This window comes from Hordeum vulgare, chromosome 3H (genome assembly GCF_904849725.1).
Source record: "Hordeum vulgare subsp. vulgare chromosome 3H, MorexV3_pseudomolecules_assembly, whole genome shotgun sequence".
Taxonomy (NCBI): Eukaryota; Viridiplantae; Streptophyta; class Magnoliopsida; order Poales; family Poaceae; genus Hordeum; species Hordeum vulgare.
The window spans coordinates 264,860,925-264,868,424 of record NC_058520.1 but is presented as its reverse complement, the minus strand read 5'-3'; the positions used below and the strand labels follow the sequence as shown (position 1 = coordinate 264,868,424).

The window sequence follows — 7,500 nt, the reverse complement described above, 5'->3', positions numbered from 1 at the left end:
AGAGAGAGAGAGCGGGGGGAGGGAGAGGGAGGGGGAGGGAGATGGAGGGAGACGGAGAGGGAGATGGAGGGGGAGGGAGAGGGAGAGGGATGGGGAGGGAGAGGGAGAGGGAGGGAGACGGAGAGGGCGAGGGAGGGAGAGGGAGAGGGACGGGAGGGAGAGGGAGAGGGAGAGGGCGAAGGAGACGGAGAGGGAGGGGGAGGGGGAGGGAGACGGAGAGGGAGCTGGAGATGGAGGGAGAGGGAGCGGGAGGGGGAGGGAGAGGGAGAGGGAGAGGGAGAGGGAGAGGGAGAGGAAGAGGGAGAGGGAGATGGAGAGGGAGAGGGAGAGAGAGGGAGAGGGAGAGGGAGAGGGAGGGAGGGAGGGAGAGGGTGAGGGAGGGAGGGGGAGAGAGAGGAAGAGAGAGAGGGAGAGGGAGAGGGAGAGGGAGAGGGATAGCGAGAGGGAGAGGGAGGGGGAGGCGAGGGAGAGGGAGGGGGAGGGGGAGGGGAGAGGGAGAGGGTGAGGGAGATGGAGGTAGAGGGAGAGGGATGGGGAGGGACAGGGAGAGGGAGAGGGAGGGAGAGGGAGAGGGATAGGGAGGGAGGGGGAGAGGGAGGGTGTGACAACCCGATGCCGACGCCCTAAAAGATTTCCCTTCTATTCCGTTTTTGTCGTGTGGCTTATTTTATTTGTGGCATCATTCGCATCATCTGCATTGCATCGGCATCTCTGTTGCCGCCAGTTTTCAAACTTGCATCCGTTGTTAGTTGTCAGTTCTCGTCGTTGTCCGTTCTGAGCCCGACCGCACACGCACGCGCCCGCGGCCTCGTCAAAACCTTGTTCTAAAAGTGTGCGTAAAACCTTCTCTGATTGTGTTGATATTTGACGTGCGGTCGTATTTAATTATAGGTAGGCCGCCTGTCATGTTTCATCGCAATCGGAGTCCGTCTGGTACCCGAATGGTCGACCGTAGCGGCACCATATTCGGTATACCGTCGGACGGCTATCGGTGTTTTAAAAATCGTTGTCGCGCCGCCCGCTTTCCTTCTCGTCTCCGGATACATTCTCTACATGGCCACTTACCCATTCCCGCGTTCAGAATCGTCCGAAACCGACCGCACGGTTGGATCCGGAACGAAATTCCCGCTAACCTAGCCCCCCATTTGTCTATAAATAGACCTCTCGTACTTTTAGACAGCAACACTAGCCCTGCCTCGATTTCCGTGCCACCAAAAACCCTAACTGCCTCTCCCACCTCTCTCTGCTCCCCCAGCCGCCAGGCCCGCCCGAGCCCGCGCGGCCCGCCCGAAGCCCATCCGGCTGCCTTGCCCGAGGCCTCCCCTACCCGAGCAGCCCCGCGCCCTCCCCGTCGCCGGTCGGTGCGCCCCCGCCGCCGCCGCCATCCGCCGCCGCCTTGCGCCTCGCCGCGCAGCCCTATGCCCATCGGTCGGGTGCCTCCTCTGGCCAGGCCGAGCCGCGGCAGCTAGCAGCCAGCCCGCTGGTCATGGCGCCTCCTGTTGCAGCAGCTCGCCCGCGCCAGATCCGTCAGCCGGTATCTTATAGGACAATCTTCCAACAAATGCATGATGTTAGGTTGGGGTTCGACATCTAGTGGATTCGTTTGTTGACGGTCGACTTACACCGGTTCTCATTGTGTCTTAAAGAGTCCTTGTAGCTTGCTACGACTCGGGGACGCTTCGTATGTCGGGTGCACTGCCTTGCACTTGATGGCTACTGTAAGGATCGAGCCCGTGCGATCCTGTCCACGAAAATATCAGATGAAATCTTTCTCATGAGTTTGTTCTGGCTAATTGCAAGCCGCATCCTTGTTTTTTTGGAATATGGTAATTCAAGTTGCTTCGATGTAAAGTGGTGTTTTCAGATCTTCTCAAAGCGGTGTTCTTATATTTTTGTGGGAATGCTAATTCTCTTTGCTCAAATCAATTGTCTTATCATTCTTGTCAACCGGAGTCGTCATGTTAATTCTTTTCCAACCGGTGTGTTTCTCTCCAAGTGGATTCAATCCTCTCCAATATTTACAGATCATTCTCTCATTTTATTCTGGAGTTCATCTCCTGTGTCCCAAGTCGTCTTTCTTTTCCCCACCATCCCGCCCTTTTTCTTTGGTGATTGGATTTCATCCAAGCGCATTCATTTCATTGTGCTTCCGCTATATTTTTCTTCCGAGTCTCATCCAGTGATTCATCATGAAGATTCTCAAGAGTCGAGTTCATCATTTCTTCATTTTGTTCTTTTCCGGTGAATTTAATTCAGTTGTCCGTGTTCATCATATCCTTTTCATCTTCGTAAATTCTTTCCCATGTTGATAATTCTTATGAGCCTATCTTGCTATTCATTCCTCTTTTTTCAATCCGGAGTGTTGAAGATATTTCAGAAGTCCTGATTCTCGATCCTTCAGTTATTTCGAGATGCTAACCTCATCTAGTTTTCTTATGCCGGTGCAATATCTCTCGTTCTAGCAATCTTTTCAACGGTGATTTCTTTGAGTGGGCCCATAACCCACAGAGTTTTTCCCAGGATCTTATATGGCTCTTGTTATTTTTCCCAGGAGATCCTTAATTCTTTTCAACTATGACGTAAGTATGATTTTCATCAGTCATATTCCTTCATCAAGATGAATTTGAATTAATTCTCATATTTGGCTCAATCTTGCATTCTTATTTATTCCGGAGTGTCTCAGTTATTCTTGGTAGTGTTCTCCTCGTCATTTTCAGCTTCAAGAACGAAGGAGTGTTTTTTCTCAATCTTGGTTCATTCTCTTGCAGATTCATCATTTCAGCCTTGTGTTATCATCTTGATTTGTTGTCAATCATGAGTAATCCCTTTCTTGCGATCCGGTGCTTTTCTGAGTTGTTTTCATTCTTGATCCTCCGAAGGGCATCATTTTAGAAGATTCTTCATTCTCAGCTTTCAGCTTTCATCCTCAATTCTTCTCCATTGTTGTCTCTTCGTTCGTCTCTCGTTTATCCGGTGCCTTGTTCTAGTTTTCTCTCAGGTTGCTCATGATCTCTTCATTCTCATGTGTCTCCTATAATTCGTGGTATTCCCATTTATTTGTGAATTCTTACCGGTGCGTCCTTCAATCATGCCTCAAGTGATGCTTATCTCTCTCCTCAATCATTTCTAGAAGAATAAGTTGTATGCTAAATCCGTTGCTGGTCATCAATTAAACTTGATGAAGGATAAACATAACATAATTCTAATTCTTGTTCATAGTAATCTAAATTCTTCTTCCGGAGTGGCTCACGATATCAATTCCTTTTTCTCAAGTGTTCTTATCTTTTTTTTTCCAGAGTTCCATGTTTTATCAAGTATCTCTTTGTGAAGCTTCATCTAAATCTTGGCAAGGTCATAATCTTATTCTTTTCTACCTTCATATTTCTTACATCATTCAGTTGTATACGGTCGTCCTTCATGGTGGTTCGTCAAGATTTCATTCTTTCTTAAGTGTTCTTCAAGATTCTCATTGGAGAACCTCAAGGTATCCTTTCTCTTGCATTTCTATCTGCAATTGTTCTTCCTTTAGCCTTTGAGGTGGTATTATAGCATTCTTGTTAGTGTAGGAGCCTCAAAGAGAATTCCTTTCAAGGATGAGATAAATAAACCCACCAATTCTATGATGATGAGATATTTTCAACCCATGAATTCTTGAATGCGCTATCTTCGTTTGGATTTCACATAAAGATTTTCCTATGGATTGTTGCTATTATGGTGATTGTCATTAATCCAAGTTCTCAATGTATCCTCTTGGTGTAAGAAATTGTTCATACCTTGTTTCTCCCAATCAATCCTTGTTTCTGTTAGTGGCTGGTTGTCACTTCATTAGTTTGAAAACATTCCCATAAGCCCACTACTATCTTGTTCTTTTCGTTGTTGTTTTCCAACAACTCCGTTCAATTGTTCTTGCAAGGGTGCTTGCCAAGTTTATTTGAGTTAGTAGTTGTCATTCTCTCTTCATTCTCTTCTTCCGTATGAGCTAGTTCATATTCTCTTGTTCCGGAGGCATTGTGATGTTGCTCTTTTGGGTTTATTATGTTGTTCTATCAATATCATGGTGTTCCCTTGTTATATTTAGTTGTTGGTTGTGAATATTGTCTAATTCTCTCTTCTTATCGAATTTTTTGTCCCATTTTCCTACCGAAGTGCTGCCGAATTTTTCCGTGAATTCTTGCTTCTTTCTCATATCATTCCGCATCTCTTTGCAACCTTGAAGGATCGTTGGTTTCACTCGTTTGTCAAAGAAGCGACTAAGATTTTACCTCTTGTTCTTTCTTATCCTCTCCCTCTTTCATCATTGGATCTCGGGGAGAGATCTTCTTCAAGTGTAGGAGAGTTGTGACAACCCGATGCCGACGCCCCAGAAGATTCCCCTTCTATTCCGTTTTCGTCGTGTGGCTTATTTTATTTGTGGCATCATCATCGCATGATTTGCATCATCTGCATTGCATCAGCCTCTCCGTTGCTGCCAATTTTCAAACTTGCATCCGTTGTTCGTTGCCGGTTCTCGTCGTTGTCCGTTGTGAGCTCGACCGCACACGCACGCGCCCGTGGCATCGTCAAAACCTTGTTTTAAAAGTGTGCGTAAAACCTTCTCTGATTGTGTTGATACTTGACGTGCGGTCGTATTTAAATATAGGCAGGCCGCCTATCAAGTTTCGTCGCAATCGTAGTCCGTCTGGTACCCGAATGGTCGACCGTAGCGGCATCGTATTCGGTCTACCGTCGGACGGCTATCGGTGTTTTAAAAATCGTTGCCGCGCCGCCCACTTTCCCTCTCGTCTCCGGATACATTCTCTACATGTCCACTTACCCGTTCCCGCATTCGGAATCGTCCGAATCCGACCGCACGGTTGGATCCGGAACAAAATTCCGGCTAACCTAGCCCCCCATTTGTCTATAAATAGCCCCCTCCTATTTTTGGACAGCAACCCTAGCCCTGCATCGATTTCCGTGCCCCCCGAAACCCTAACTGCCTCTCCCACCTCTGTCTCCCCCACCCAGCCGCTGGGCCCGCCCGAGCCCGCGCGCGGCCCGCCGAAGCCCATTCGGCTGTCTTGCCCGAGGCTTCCCCTGCCCAAGCAGCCCCGCGCCCTCCCCACGCCGGCCAGTGCGCCCCCGCCAACGCCGCCATGCGCCGCCGCCTTGCGCCTCGCCACGCCGCCCTCTGTCCACCGGCCGAGTGCCTCCTCTGGCCAGGCCGAGCCGCGGCAGCTAGCAGCCAGCCCGCCGGTCATGGCGCCTCCTGCTACAGCAGCTCGCCGGCATCAGATTCGTCAGCCGGTATCTTCCTCGTTGTCGATCCGTTCCCCGCCGTCCTTGCCGCCTCCCAGGCCCCCTCCACGCGTGGCCGTCCTCGCCATCGTCCTGCTGCCGCTACCGCGTACGTCCCGTGTGGGGTCGGGAGGAGGAGGAGCCCCGTGGTCGGCTGCGCCACCAACCGTGTCGCCCACGTGGGCCAGGTGGTGCCGGCCCACCTCTCCTCGACAGCCGGCCCAGGCTAGGGCGCCGGCTTCAGGCCGCCTCGCCTCCTCCTTTTCAGGCCCACCGACCAGGCCGAGCTCTCCACCAGGCCGGCCCAAGTGGCCAAGGAGAGATCCCCCCTGTGTCGCCTATATTGCGCACTAGGCGCTAAATAGTTAGCCTGCGCCCCCCTTGTGTAGTCCATGAGAAATAGATTAGGCCTGCTTAGATAATTTAGGTATTTTCGGAATTTAATAAAATTCCAGAAAATAGCCGAATATTAGAATGCTCGTATCTTTACTCCGTAAATCGGATCGCGACATGTAGCATATGGATTTTGCGTAGTTTTGCGCGTAGAATACGTTGGTGCAACTTTCATAATTGTTTGACGAGGTTTAGCGTGCCAAATGCATAGTTTTACGTGATGTCCCAATAGGATACCTTCGGCAGTAATATCTCGTGCGTGTCTGGATTGCTCGTATGCCGTAGATAAAATGTTCATGTTTTAGGAACCACTTTTCCATGTATTTTAGAGTAGACGTTGGTATTTTTGCGTGTAGGGATTGCCGCTAGTTTATTTTCCGTGTTGCCCTCTTGTCTTTTTCGTAGGATTTGATTCGTGTTCCGTTTGATTAAGTTGTCAACTAGGAAGTTGTTCTTGGATGTTTAATCTAGCCCCTGGTATTTTTAGTTGCAATAGAAATGCATGTTTAGGTGTGGTTTGCTTGCTCTCAAGTTGCTAGGAATAGTGCGGATTTGGAGGTGCTGAAATATTTCTAAGTCTGAAATCTGTTACATTTTGTTGTTGTTTTGTTTTGCTTCTATCTTGTGCTGTAGCTCTTTTGAGGTTGGTGCAATGGAGTTAGTTGTAGCCTTTATGTTTCTCTAGGATGCTATGTATTTTCATGCCATTTGGAGTCCTGTAGTTTATCATTTTGCTGCTGTCAATATGCCTTCAGACCGAAAACTGCACTTTCATGAAATGTTATTTTCACCAAGTCGGAAATAGTGTGTGAGATGCCATTTTGTGACTTCTTTCCCTAGTGATCCATGATGCCATGCTAGTTGTTGTTAGTTGTTTGTTGTAGTGCTTGTTGCCCCCTATCGTGTCACGCCTTGGTTGAGTAGTTTGGTTCTCTGTAGCCCGTAGTTGTGGGGTGTAGAAAATGCTATGTGGCTGATTTTGGCAGATTGTAGTGATTTCTTATTTTGCTCGTACATGTTGAACCGTAGCTCCGATTTGATCGTGTCCTACATGTAACTTGCTTAGAACCTCGTTTAGTTTCATTTTCTCTTGCTGGTTGTATGTTTTGAAGTGCTCGTGTCCGTTGTTGCACACATATGGCATTCATGCCATCATATCTTGCGGTGTCCGTATCTTTTGATCCGTAGCTCCGTTGGAGATGTTCTATATGTGTAAATTGCTTGTCACGATGCGTAGAATCACGTGAACCTGTTGGTTTTTCTGTTTAACAACTAATTCAATGTGTAAGGTCAGATCTGGACAGAATTGTAAATTAACATGTGAGGTCGTCTCGGAGATGTTATATGTCATTTCGGACCTCATTTAAAATGCCTAGATAGGTAGATGGATTGCGATTCGCCTCTTGCCATGTTTAACCATATTTAATATTGCGGTGAATCTAATCGGGATAGAATTAAATAATTAAACGTGGAGTTTCGTCAATATGCAACTCGCTGCATATTGAACTTCACTTAAAGTGTAGTGTATGATTGTGTGAATTGTCTTGCCGTGTCTTGCATGTTTTCAGCTGCTCATGCATTATATGTGCGTGCATCATGTGGTGAATCTCGTGTGTTGATTCTTGTTTTCGGTTTGCTTCGTCTCGATAGAGTTCCGCAAGCGTGTCGGATTGTGAGGACCCATTTGACTACGTCGGTTCGTCTGCTTCACGGAGGCATTCTTCTTCCAAGCGGGATCTCAGGCAAGATGACCATTTCCCCAGATACCATTACTATCATTGCCATGCTAGTTTTATCGCTTCTATCGATTATGTCTCGTTGCCTACCACATGT

General features: G+C 48.1%; 1 pseudogene; it reads left to right on the top strand.

Annotated features, from left to right (window-relative positions):
* LOC123439862 overlaps positions 1–7,500 on the top strand; it is a 38,837-nt pseudogene that overhangs the window by 7,166 nt on the left and 24,171 nt on the right.